Raw genomic sequence first — 14,468 nt, forward strand, 5'->3', positions numbered from 1 at the left:
GAGCAGTTCTTCTGGAACCTTCTAGGTATGGAAGCTGATCTGGGGTCCCAATGGGGCTAGGGCTCCCACCCTTGGGAAGTGGTGGCCAGCACTTTTTGGGAGATCCCATTTAGAACATAGACCCTGAATCCACTATCCCCAAATATCAGCCTGGGAAAGACCCTGGGAGCTGACACCCACCTGACACAGCCGCAGCATTTGAGAAAAGACACATAGAATTGGAATCTAGTCTTCTCAGCAACCAAGGGTTGACACAAGGCAAACCCTCATCTTACAGAACAGAAAGGAGCCTTGTTCTCAGCAATGTAGTAGCAGAGACTCAGTTATCATTTAAGCCTGGAGCCAGGGAACCAGCTCATGGGAAAGTACTTGCCACACACGCACGAGGGCCTGATGTCCATCCCCAGCACCCCTCGAAACAGCCCAGCAAATGGCTTGAGCTTGTAATACCAGTACTGGAGCTGTTTTCTGACTTCAATGGGACCACAGTCTTGCTGGCCAGCTAGTGTACCTTAATTGGTGAGCCTCACGTTCCAGAGAGAGCCTCAAAAGACAGGGAAGGGGGGTCCTGAAGAATGACACATGAGGTTGATCTGTGGCCTCCATGGATAATGTGCACACATGCGTACAGGTATTCACGTCCACATGTTAACCTGTACGTACACACACACACACACACACACAAACACACATACACAAACCACAAACAATGTAACTCAAGACCTCCTGCTGAACTACCTGAGTCTTTGCGCATTTCTTCAGAACCATTTAAGTCAACATCTATTGGAAATAGGAAGAGCTTCAAAAAGACCCCAGACAACCTGGCTCATGACCAGAGAGAATTCACTGGGGCTGCAAATACTCTATAGGGTACTTGTCTCCTGTACATCCTTTAAGTACAAGCTGATGGCATGCTTACTGTCTATAGCATGCTTTACCACAGGTCACCGGCAAGCACCATTCTTGGGCTCCAAGAGCCCATGTCCAAGCTAACCTAAGAAGTCCTGGCATTCATTACATCACAGGAGGTCCGTGGTTTATTAGTTTGTTACAAACGCAGCAAGAAATCTCCACAAACTTGTGGGGAGATCCAAAGTCCAAGATGAGGGCATGGGCAGGCCTGACCCTCTTTGAGAGCTGTTAGAGACTTCTAGGCTCAAACACAAGCGAGAGACCGGAGATAAATGGATGCCTGGGAGCAGAGGTCTGCAGGTCTTGTGCCAGGTGATGTACACATCCCTGGTTTGTTTCTCAGCCAGGTCATCCAGAAAAATGCTAAGGACCTGTCCCCATTTTTCAGATGGGAAGACTGGAAGTTGGTCTGGCAAGGGGCAGGTTCAAACTTGGATGTGTGAACTGATCACTGTGCCCTCTCTTCCAGAACATCTCTGTTTGGAGTGAGAGGGAGAAGGAGAGTGTGGAGCTATGCATCAGCTAGGCAGGCATGCCCCGGGGTGGGGGGGTCACTCACCTTGCACCTTGACAATCTCCAGATTGTGTATGTGTGTGTGAGTGTGTGTGTGTGAGTGTGTGTGTGTGAGTGTGTGAGTGAATGTGTGTGTGTATGTGTGTGTGTGAGTGTGTGTGTGTGTGTGTGTGTGCGTGCATGTGTGTCCTGCTCCCTCCTGTGGTGCCTTTTCTGCCTGCAACAGTCGCTCAAGCCTCCACCATGTGTCTCATCTCTTCCCAGAAAACTACAGCCAAGCCCACCGAGCAGCCCCGACAAGAGGTGTCCATCATAGGAAAGTGGCTGAGTTTCCCTTGTTCCGTGCCCGGCTTTGTGTCCAGGGCTGGTGGAAAAGCAGAAAGTCCACAAGGGAATGACTGTGGCTCACAGGGAATGTATCTCCTCCCAGCCAGTGTCTCCTCCATGCCAGGCCCCTTAGGTGTGGGGGATTTACAACTTTCTCAACTCTAGTACCCTAGTTGGCAACCCCACCCCCACACCTGTGCTCTGTTGATGGGCCCAGATGTTCTGTGGAGTTTAATGTTGTCACTGTTATGTTTTCGTCTCTGAGTTTCTCTTTTCCGGCAGCCAAGTCTGATTTTTTTCTGGGCTTTATCTCCCATCATGATTAATATTGACTGTCAACTTGACAGGATCTGGAGGGAACTAGAGGGTAAACTTCTGATCGTGTGTATTTAAGGGGCTATATGAATTATGCTAATTGAGGAGAGAAGATGCTCCTGAGTATGGACAATGCTAGTCCACGGACCAAGGTCCCGGACTGAAGACAAAGGAGAAAGTGGGCAGAGCACCAGCGTCCCTCGCTCTCCGCTTCACTGCGGACAATGTGATCAGCTGCTTTGTGCTTCTATTCCTACAGTGGATAGTACCCCCACATACCTGTAAACGGGAATAACCCCTGTGGCCCTTAAGTTGTTTCTTGCCAGGTATTTTGTTACAGAAACAAGGAGAATAAATAAAACACCTTCTCATGAAAAGCTAAAGACAGTGAATTAATCTCTTAACATCTTATTGCTTTATGTGAAATAGTATCTTATCACACTTGATATAGGTCTCATGTTACTTATCATACAATGAAAAAATTGTGCAGAAGAGTAAACATTTTCAATCAAAGAACACTAGACCGTGGTGACATGGTGAAGGGTCCTCTGAGTGTCCCTCCACCATCACCATCCCCCATGATCATCCCATGTCAGGTGCTGTTTGTGTTCAGGGTGATGGAGTTCCGTTAGACATGAGCAGGACCCAACATGAGGTGGACTGAAAAGCACACTGGACATTAGAGATAGGCCTTCATCCCTGGAGGAATGTTAATCACAGACTAACATGCCTGGCGTCTGAAAGGACAGTGAGTCTCCACCCCCAACCCTCCCCCAGCCTAGGTCTACAATGGAGGAGGAAACTGGATGGGAGGTGACTGGGGTGGGAGAGGGGCTACAGCAAGGAGAGCCTAGCATTAGAAGCCCATCTCTTTGTGGCTATTTCTCCACCCTATTTCTCCTTCCAAATGGGCATCTTCTTTTCCATAGTCCCTGGACCCAAGACTGGTGTTCCTTCCCAAGTCTGTATCCTCTTCCACAGAGCTCTCTTCTTGGAGCTCTCTGGAGCCAGCAGTAAATACCCTCCGTTAGTCCTTGCTCTTAGGAATGGCTCTCTGCAGGGCTGAGCACAGAGGCTCAAGGAACATCTGTTCTTGGCTTACACAAAAACATGTTGATATAAGTAAAACTTTAAAGTACACACACACACACACACACACACACACACACACACTGGCTTGCTTCAAGCTCTATTTAGTCTCTTCATTTGATTTATACAGAAATTTCTACCTGGTGAAGCCTGGAGTCACAGGAAATAAGAACATGCTGGGAATGGCTCTGCAGTGGCTGTGGCATAAAGATCTCAGCTCATCCCCAGAGCCCCCACTTCCCAGGGTGACCACCATCATGTCTTTGTGAAGGTCATTCCCCATGCCAGTCTGCAGATGATATTTCTGGCCGTTCTGGCCTCCATCGTAACTAGAACCCTTGCATGTAAAAATGGAGAGACAGACAAATGGGCTCAGACCTGCACTGCTACCACCCCCGGAGCTGAGGTAGCCACTTGACAGTGCTGTGTGCCTCAGTTTCCCCGCCTGCAAAACAAAGATCATAATGACATCATCGTGTGGCAGTGCAATAAAAATAAACGTCTTTCTGAAAAAGTGTTTGAACAGCAGGTGGCATGTCACCATCCTCCCATGGTGACAGGGAACTAGCTGTGTTTCCCCGATGACAATGCTTTTGTTGTGTCACTTGCTGCTAAGTCATGTCCTGAGTTTACCTTGGCTTGACTTGTTTCCACTTTCAGTAAAAAATTGAATTTGGATAGACTGCAGCCGGACGAGGCTGCTCTCTGGGTCTTGGACAGTGAGCCTTCAGTCACTGCAGACAGGGTGGGGTCAGTGGGGTTTGGATATTGTATGCCACTCCCCCATAGTTCTGGGTAAGCCTCTTGCAAGACATCCTGTTCAACCATCTTAAAAGTAGACTTTCCAGGATAGTGCTCAGGTCACTCAGGGTGTCAGTTGGAAGAAGTTGTTCTCGGGGCAATGTCATGTGTCTGTATCCATAGCTGCCTTTCTTTGCTTTACAGCTTGGCTGATCCACACCTGGGTGACACCCATCTCCATTATCCACTGGTTTACGGGGTAACTGATAGTAGCGCCCCCACCTGCTGGGTCTTGACTCCTGCATCAGTTTGTGCTTTTCAAACTACAAGCACCTTCTCCAGCCCCAAGCATCACTAACCTGAGCTCCTTGGAGAGCAGAGGCAGAGCTCCAGCCCCCCATGTTTGCCTTAGACTATAGTGTAGACCATCACCGTGTGTGTCCTTCCACCAGCTCAAACGTAGTCAGCAGAGCCAGTGTGCCTGCTTCTTGGCTGTTTCCCCATCTCTCATGGAATATTGTTGACTGACTTGAAGCCCAGAGACCTTCTGCAGATGGATGCCCAGCCCCCTCCCCCTTCATTCTCCATGACTCCAGGCTTGGCTGGTAGAAAGTTCTCCACATCTACAAGTCATATGGCAGAGTACTTACAGCCTGAAGCATATCCCATGAGTCTGTGTGTCCTTCCAATATTTGCTTACTTATTTGTTTGTTAATTTGTCTAAGTCCAGAAGTCCCTAGACATGCCAGCCCAGGCCACTAAGTTATGAGGAGATAGACTAGGCAAGATGTCAAAGTAGAACCCAGGCTGTTCACAGATGTACAGATGCCAGTATTGGGGTGGCCAGACTATGACCACTGGGGCACCCCACATTTTATCAATGGTGTAGGAATAACACCCTTTCCTGAGCCCTTTGCATTGTGCTGGGCCATTGGCATCAGATGCAAAGGGAGTCAATGCTGGAAAAAAATCTGCCAGATGATTTATCCCATTGGCACAGAGCCTAGAGTTATAATCAGATCTTGACTTCTTCAAAGCCTCTTGCTTTGAATTTTTCCAAATGAAAAATAAATATTGAGGGCAATTACCTTCCTTTTGTCCTCTGATGTATGAAGGAGAGTTTTCACCCATCGGTTCAGGAGCTCTCTCATTTTACTCTGAGGGCTTTAGCCCGTGGACTTGTTAACTCAGTACCAACACTGTCTGTCTAGGCTGTGGCTGAGAAGAGAAAGGAGTTATTATGCTGTGAGTTAATATTTTCCCCCTTTTAAGAAGGTTCTGGCTGGCCAGACACTCCTTTGGGGGACAAAATCAGCTGTTTTCTTCCTATTACCAGAGGCATTGTTTGTGTGGGTCCATTTGCTCACTGTTATAAGGACAACCTCCGGGGGGCAGCAGACCACAGCCACTGTGTGTGCTTCTTCTGCTTTCTAGCCCAATTTAAGCTGGTCTGAAGTGGCGGTCTGAGGGGTTGGACCCTGGCCTTCTTTTCAGGGCTTCTCTGGACTCCATGTGAAAGTCTGTCTCCTGGAGGAAAAGCAAAGCCTCAACTAGCCTTATTTTGGGAGAGCTGTGGACATGACCAGACCTATTAATTACTTAATTGAGGTGCAGGCCTTTGAAGATGAAACATACCTGGTAAATAAGTGGAGAATTTGGTGGCTTCCAGCCCAGGAATATCTTTTCAAGGTATTGTGTTCTCTCCTGTGACCTTTGTCTGCAAGCACAGACACCCCTACCTCCACTCCACACCCCGGCTGGAGAATAAGGGGTGTCTTCCAGGGAGATCCTTTAGCAAAATTTCTTTGATCTCAAGACACATTCCCATCCCCAGCTCCAGCAACTAATTCTATCTTCCTTGTTCATGGTGCACACACGCATCTGCACACACACACACACACACACACACACACACACACGTGCTGACTGTCACAGGGTCCCAAGGCAATGAAGCCAGTGTAAATGGGCACTTAGTAGCCTCTGTAGCTCTAGTCACTAATCAGGAAGGACCTCCAAGCATGCATGAGGTCAACATGCAAACAATGTCCACTCTCTCCTTATATAAGGTCCCAATGACAAACCCAACTACAATCTCCCGAACTGAACCTGGGGAAATTAGCAAGTTAATTTGGCTCATAGAGCACAGGGGAGATATTAGCTGCTCTGGACAGACTTCACCCAGCATGGAGGATGGAGAGCCCCTCAGTTAATCCTCTCCAGCCTGTATACTCTAGTACCTCTTGAGAGATCACATACATTTAGGGCAGAATTGTATACAGGTAGCTAGAATCTCTGTATACAGGTGGTTGGAATCTTAGATGAGTGCTCAATGGCTCTCCCCACCCCTACTCCCTTTCTCTGAGGAAACATGGGGGCCAGTTCCTGATGGGAATAATCTCTTACAAGCAAGAGCACCTGATCAGAAACAGGATGGAGTGGAGTGGGGGTGGGAACCAGGCAGGGCCAGGGACTTGTCTAAAAGCCTGGTCTGTAGTTCCTGCATTATTGTGTTGAGATGGTTAAACAGGCAAAGCCCTCGGATCTGTGAGTTCAAGGCCACCCTGGTCTACAGAATGAGTTTCAGGACAGCCGAGACTACATACACATTGAAACTCTGTCTCAAAAAAACAAAACAAAATGAACGAATGCCCAGAGGCCAGAAACTCCAGATGGTGGTCTAACCTACTGTAGGAGTAGCTGATCCTGCCATAAACATTAACTGCCACCTCCACCCAAGTTTGATCTCTACCAGGGAAAAAAGAAAGAAATTATCAAAGTAAAGTCAGACTTTGGATATGCTCTGTTCATGCTAAGGTAATTCTTGGAGACATAATTACATCTCTCTAGACTGAAGAACCAAAGGAGCCACTGAAGAAACTCAAGAGTCTAGACTCACTGAAAGAGGCTCTGAGAGAAAAGAGAGAGCCCAAACTCACCCAAGGCCTCAATCGCTCAAGACATGTGAGGTAGGTGTGTGTGTGTGTGTGTGTATGTGTTTGTATGTGTGTATATATGTGTATGTGTGTATGTGTCTGTGTATGTATGTGTGTGTATGTGTGTATATGTATATATATGTGTGTGTATGCATGTGTGTGTATGTGTGTATATGTGTATATGTGTGTACATGTGTGTATGTGTATATGTATGTGTATATATGTGTATGTGTGTATGCATGTATATATGTGTATGTGTGTATGTGTCTGTGTATGTATGTATGTGTATATATGTGTATATATGTGTGTGTTTGTGTGTATGTGTGTGTATATGTGTATATATGTGTATGTATATATGTGTGCTCATATGTAAGTATGTGTGTTTGTGTGTTCATGTATGTGCATGTGGAACCAGAGGACAACCTCAGCTGTTGTTCAGGTGCTGCCCACCTTGTTTTTTTGAGACAGTTTTTCATTGGCCCAGAACTGGACCCAGTAGGTTGGCCAACCCGTCGGCTTTAGGCACCTGCCCATCTCTGTCTCCAGAGCACTCACACTGCGAACACATGCTGCCAAGCCTAGCTTAAACGGTGAGTTCCGAATACCAACCTCTGGTCCTCATGCTTACAGTCACCAGCTCAGCTGTGGTTTCAAGCCACAGTGTTAAGCCTCAGACACAAGGATGGTCCTTTTCCTTTAGTTTAGACCTTAGCTTCAGACACAGGGATGACCCTTTTCCTTTAGTTTAGACCTTAGCTTCAGACACAGGGATGACCCCTTTCCTTTTGTTTAGGGAGCCAGTGGGCCCAGCTTTCTTAACTAGCTTATTGTGATCACAAGGGCAAGACCTTGATTAATTTTACTTGAAAGTCCCCCAAACACCAGCTGCAGGGGTTTCCCACCATCGGCATGTTTCCCACTGTTACCGAGAAGGCTGTGCAGGAAAGAAGCCAGTTACGCGGGGATCTTCTGTGTACAGGAGCCGCGTTCATCACGCAGCCAGGCAGCTTGAGGATCTTCTGTGTCCAGATTCGAGAGTAGGCTCCACCTTAACAGTTTGGCAGCAGTATAGTTGAAAGGTGGAGAGTGTTGGAAGGCTGGGGTCTCACAGGCGCAGAGATGGCACAAGGTGACACATTATCCTTTCTGTGCCCTCCTATCCCCAGAGAATCCATTTATCCTCTGACTCTGGTGTCACCTTGTGGTTTCTTCCACATACATTGTGGCCTTTGCCACAGTCCAAACATATGAGGCCATGCAGTCTTAAACTTGCAGCCTCTAAAATGGCGATGCAAACATACACCTCTGCTTTAAACAGCACTTAGACTCAGACACTGTTGCAACTGGACGTTCAAAGAGAGCAGTGGTTAGTGTTAGCGGATGCCCTTCAGGCTCTGTCTAGCTGTTGTCTGCCTAGCCTCTAGGTCTACCCACACATCCTTCTGTAGCCACCATTTATGAAAATGGGATTATGAGGGCTGTTCTGTTTTATGACTTTTCTTTTGCTTTTTCCTATTCTATTATTTTTTTTTACTTTTAAAATTTTATTATGATTTTATTTATGTATGTAGATGTTTGCCTACCAGTAGGTCTATGTAGTGGGATAACTTCCCACTACATTTGTATAAAGCTCAGCGATTGGGCTGTATGAGAGGTAGGCGGAGTGAGGAGTCGGAAGGAGAAGGAAGAAGGGAGGAAGAGGAGGAGCTGGGGGCAGAGATGTAGGAACCATGGAGAACCAGGCATGTATCGAGAGGAGTCCTGGGTAACAGCTTATAAGTAGGTTAGTTAATTGGTTATCACTTCCAATTGTGTGGGCATCTTGTTATTTGAGCATTATGATATATATATTGGATAATCTTTAAACATTAGAGTCTCATTTCTACTGGGTACCACATCCACATGGATGGTGGGATGGTCTGGGCTCAGCCAAGCATTGTGGAGACAGCGTGGCAGATTAGCAGAGCCATTTCTCACAGTGGCATCTCATGGGTGGCAGGGCTGGTGCTTCTGGCCCGCCTGAGCTGTCAGCCTGAGCCGAGCAACAGTGAGGCCACGCTGGTGCTCGTGGCCTCAGGCCTTGCCTAGTCGGGAAGATGGCGGCCCCATACCACAAGGCAGATTGGGTGCCGTCACTTTAAATATCTCATGAAACAGGTCTGTGCACCTTGTACTTGTCTGAGACCCGAAGAGGCTAGAAGAGGGTAGTGGAACTGGAACTGGATTTACAGATGTTTGTGAACTGCCACTCAGAAGCTGAGAATTGAACCTGGGTCCTCTGCAACAGCAACAGGTGCTCTTAACCACTGAGCCATCTCTCTAGCCCCTCTCCCATTATTGCTATGGGTGTCTCATACATCCTGTGTCACACATGATGCACATTTATTTAATCAGTCCTTGGGTGTTCCAAATTTCTTTACTGTTGCAAACAGTGGTTAGGCATCCTTAATCTGTTGGCTTCTTTCACAGGATAAGGTTTTGTACGTAACAGTGGCAGCGTAAGGGACAGGCACTGTTTTGAGTTTTTAGGTTTGCTCTTTTGAAATATCATTTTAAATGACTCCCACCTGCCAGAAATGAGAGACTAGCTCTTACATATATTTACAGATTATTTTCCTAAATGACATTTCACTACTGGTTTAAAATTTTAGAGTTTTTAGAAATGTTATTAGCTCTATTTTTGGATATTGGGGTTTTGCCATGCAGTGCAGGCTCACCCGCATCAACCTCTTGAGTGCTGGAACTATAGGAATACATTTACTTTTTTATTGGGTCTAATTCATATAAAGTGAACTCATTATAAGTACACTGCTCTGTGAATTTTAATGTATAGAAATGTCCATTTAACTTTAACCCTGACCCAAATATACATTTCCAACTCTTCCGGGAAGTTCTTTGTGCCTTTCCCAGTTAACTTCCCTATGTCCCCTCCTGCCTATCCATAACCCTCATACTGGGAGCACCCAGACCTACGCTGTGCCTTGCTTGCTTTCTTGTTTGCTCCCTCCCTCTTCCCTTCCTTCCTTCCTTCCTTCCTTCCTTCCTTCCTTCCTTCCTTCCTTCCTTCCTTTCTTCCTTCCTTTTAAATTTTTGAGACAGGATTTCTGTGTGTAGCACTTACTGTCCTGGAACTCACTTTGTAGAACAAGCTGCCCTCAAACTCACAGAGACCCACCTGCCTCTGCCTCCCAAGTGCTGGGATTAAAGGCATGAACCTGGCTTCTTACCGGCAACTCCGTGTCTGTCAGATTCATCCATGTGGTATGCCCACTCATAGCTTGTGCCTTCTCATTGGGTATATTGTCGTGTATGAACAAACCATTTTTCACTTACTCCTTCTATGGAAGGAGAGTTTGATTTTTTTCTAGTTGATTCTGCCATGTCTGTGGGGGATGCAGGCTCTCACATCCCAGGAGCAGAAAGAGGTGTGGTCACTTTGTATATTTAGCTGTAGTAGATATTTCTAAATAGTTTTCTGAGTGGCTGTATCAACTTACCCACCAGAAGCACTTGAGAACTGCAGTTGCCCCATATCCTTGCCAGCCCTGTGGTATTTTTAGTTCTTAGAACTGAATGGTTTTTGTTTGTATTTTTATTTATATTTCTATTATTATAAATCAGTTGCTTAAGGTTCTACACACTTTGTTATTTGGATTTCTATGTTTCCTTCCCATTTCTTCCCTTCTTGCTAATTGCTTTTTGGGGTGGAGATTGAAATGGGGTCTTGTTTAGGTGGTCCATGGTGGACTTGAACTTGAAATTCTCTTGTCTGAACCTCCTGAGTGCTGGGGTTACAGAGGGGCACAATCACACACAGCCTGGATTGCTCCCTTTCCGGAATTGCTCATTTGAGAAGGCTTCTGTCTTTCTTTTGTAGCAGGGAGATTGTATTTCTTATTGATTTTCAGAGTTATTATTATAACACTTGGTTTTGCTTGTTGTCTTTACATCTACTTATCCTTAAACAAAACAAGACAGAGTGCCGATAAATCTGGAAGCTCTCCCCTTGGCTAAAAGCTGCTCTAAGAGTATTCTGAAAAATCCACAGTCCTGACACTTTGCTGAAGAATTGCAGAACAGATATGATAGATCTTGGTTGTTGGCACAGATTGTGGAATCTTTTCTGGAACTGTTTTGGAGATGGTGGTCTCATCCTATTGTGGGGGTTCTGTATAGAACAGGTGTGAGTTCTCCTCATGATTTTCCACAGAAGGGGGCATTTTGTGACCGAGATTCCTGATGCTCTGGATGGTGATTAGCAGAGACACCTTTGGTGGCCACTTGTGACTCCTTACCCAGGATAGAATGTTCAGTGTCTCCCTGACCCCTTGTGGTGGTTTGAACAGGTTTGGCCCTCATTGGCCCATGGGGAGTGGCTATCAGGAAGTGTGGCCTTGTTGGAGTAGATGTGGCTTTGTTGGAGGAAATGTGTCACTGTGGGGGGTGGGCTTTGAGGTCTTTGAGTGCTCAAGCTCCTCTCAGTGAGGAACAGGTTCCTCCTGGTCGTCTGTGGAGGACAGTCCCCCTCTGCTTCCTACAGATTAAGGTGTAGAACTCTTGCCTCCTCCAGCATCACTGTGATGCTTCCTGCCATGATGATAATGGACTGACCCTCTGAACCTGTAAGCCAGCCCCAATTAAATGTTGTCCTTTATAAGAGTTGCCTTGGTCATGGTGTCTGTTTACAGCAATGAAACTCTAACTAAGATACCCCAACAGCTTTGTCACCTGGCGGGCTGCTCTGGTGCTGTATCCCTCCCATTGCTTGGGTCTGGAAGTCTTCACCAGGTCAGTCTGTATCTACTGGGCTACACTCACATTGGGAATGAGGCTGTGGTTAATCTTTTCAGCGCCCACCATCTTCCTTGTAGGACCACTTAACAATAACCTGTTTTATTTGACAATCTTGTGTATGCATATGATACACTCAGATCACTCATACTCATTCTGTTCTCTCTCTCTCTCTCTCTCTCTCTCTCTCTCTCTCTCTCTCTCTCTCTCCTTTTTCCTACCGAGTCCCCATCTTACTCTCAGACTCTTTTGTCCTGTTCTTATTTTAAGCCACTGGGCTTAACAAGGGGCTACCTGCACAGGCACGGGTGCCACACTGTCCCATAGGGTGTGAGGGACTCACTCTGAAGACACCACTGAAAACAAAGGCTTCTGTTCTACCAGCTGACTCTCAGTGGGGCTGAGCTCCACAAGCCCCTCCCCTCCTGTGACTGAGTGTCTATTGGCTCAGTCTTATGCAGACCCTACACAGGCATCTCGGCTGCTTGCAAGTTCAGAATTGCCGCAGCCATGTCACACCATAAGACAGCACTGCCTAGGCCTCCACAAAGCACTGAACAGGACTGCACAGGCCTCCCCACAGCACTACACAGGCCTCCCCACAGCACTGCACAGGCCTCCCCACAGCACTGCACAGGCCTCACACAGCACTGCACAGTCCTCCACACAGCACTGCACAGGCCTCACACAGCACTGCACAGGCCTCACACAGCACTGCACAGTCCTCCACACAGCTCTGCACAGTCCTCCACACAGCTCTGCACAGTCCTCCACACAGCACTGCACAGGCCTCCACACAGCACTGCACAGGTCTCCACACAGCACTGCACAGGCCTCCACACAGCACTGCACAGGCCTCCACACAGCACTGCACAGGCCTCACACAGCACTGCACAGGCCTCACACAGCACTGCACAGGCCTCACACAGCACTGCACAGGCCTCCACACAGCACTGCACAGGCCTCCACACAGGACTGAATAGCACTGCACAGGCCTCACACAGCACTACACAGGCCTCCACATAGCACTGGACAGGCCTCACACAGACAGCACTGCACAGGTCTCCAATCCCTCATCCAGCTTCTACCTTCTTTCTAAACACTCTTTCATGTTGTTCCATCAACCCTGGCAGGGACAATAAGATTTCTACTGCCACCACAGCTCTGTTCATTCCACACATCTCCTATAATACATACAAGGAGACCTTACGGCCCTCAACCACACACAGGGCAGGAGTCATTGGCATTTCAGTTTTGCAGATGAGTACCCTGAATCACAGGTAGATCAGATGTCCCAAAGCCTTAGTGCTCAAACCCAGGCAGGTTGGGTCCAGACTCAGTCCCAGTCACTTGCTGCTAAGAGAATGAGAAGTCAGCTGCACAGGGCATTGAAGTCACATTGTTGTGGCCAAGGTCAAGTCTCCAGTTTTGTGATGCTTTGCATGTCTCCTTTCCCTTCCTCTCCCTACTTCCCTCTTTTCTTCAACTTCCCTTCTCCTCTCCCTTTCCCCCCTCATTTCTCCTCCTCTCTTTCCCTGCTTTGTTACTGGGAGAAGCGGGTATGCCCAGGCAGGCCTCTGGCTTTCTCCTGATTCCTCATCCTCAGACTCCCTTTGAGTACATTACTATTCTCACTGGGTGCGTTTGCTACATCTGCTGCAACAAATTACCACAGATTGGGTAGGTTAAAGCAACAGGAAGTCATCTCCCCATAGTTCTGGAGGCCAGAGGCCAGATGTCTGGAATTGGCTATCATCTGATGGTCTCACGTGGTCTGGTCTCTTTTAAAGGCTGAATCTACACTATGATTTCCTGGCCCTCAGTGACAGCTGGAATCTTCCAGGGTTCTGTGGCTTGGGGACACATCACTCTGTCTCTGCTTCTGTCTTCACATCACCTCTCTGGTGGGTCTTTTTAGAACTTTAGGCTTAGGATCCACCATAAATCTAGTGTGATCTCATCCTATGATCCTTAACTTAATCACGCCTTAATCCAAATAAGGGCATAATCACACAATAATGATAGTTGTGGAAAAATGAAAAAAAATGTTTGCTAACATATTTACATAAACATGAATATTGGAAGAGTTATTTTAAGGAGGTTTGCAAAAACCCACACTAGGACTCTTGTGTCTTCCAAGTCATCAGCAGGTTTTCCCGAAATGGCAGAATTTTAATTCAGGTGAGTGTGTGGTCATAATTTCCTTGACCCTAGGTAGCATGCTATGCGTGAACACACCCATCTCCTATCCCTCAGAAGGAGCTGGCACTCGTCTGTCACCAAGAAAGGGACCACCACATTTCTACACTGGGTCCAGGGTGTTGTACTACCTGAGGGTGTTCCATTCTCTGATTCTTCAAGCCTCATGTGGCTGCCTTTTTTTCTTTGTAGTGGGCTGGCAGCCCCTCATTCTCTGCCTCCTGTCACCCACTCCATCCCAGGGTCCCTCCCCTCAGTGGTCTCTCAGGTGTCCTCATTGCTTCCTCCCTGCTGTACACCTTCCCCTGAACTAACCTCAGATCACTTCTACATTTGTTTGGAAGTATCCATGTCAGCATGTCAGTCCTCAGAAACTCACAGTAAAGAAAGTGTGGGCTGGAGAGATGGCTCAGTAGATGAAGCACTTGCCACATACACATAAGCACTTGAGTCTGAATCCCAAGAACCCAGGTGTGATAGCATGCATCCGCAATCCTCCCTTTCCAGGTGTGGTAGCACACATCTGCAATCCTGCTGCACACATAATATACATACACACATATAGATGCCGTACACCCAAAGATCCAAATACATGCTTGTGTATGTGTGACCATGTGACATATATGCAAGCATAAATATGCACATAC

The sequence above is a fragment of the Grammomys surdaster genome, unplaced genomic scaffold (genome assembly GCF_004785775.1).
Source record: "Grammomys surdaster isolate TR1022 unplaced genomic scaffold, NIH_TR_1.0 126118, whole genome shotgun sequence".
Lineage (NCBI taxonomy): Eukaryota > Metazoa > Chordata > Mammalia > Rodentia > Muridae > Grammomys > Grammomys surdaster.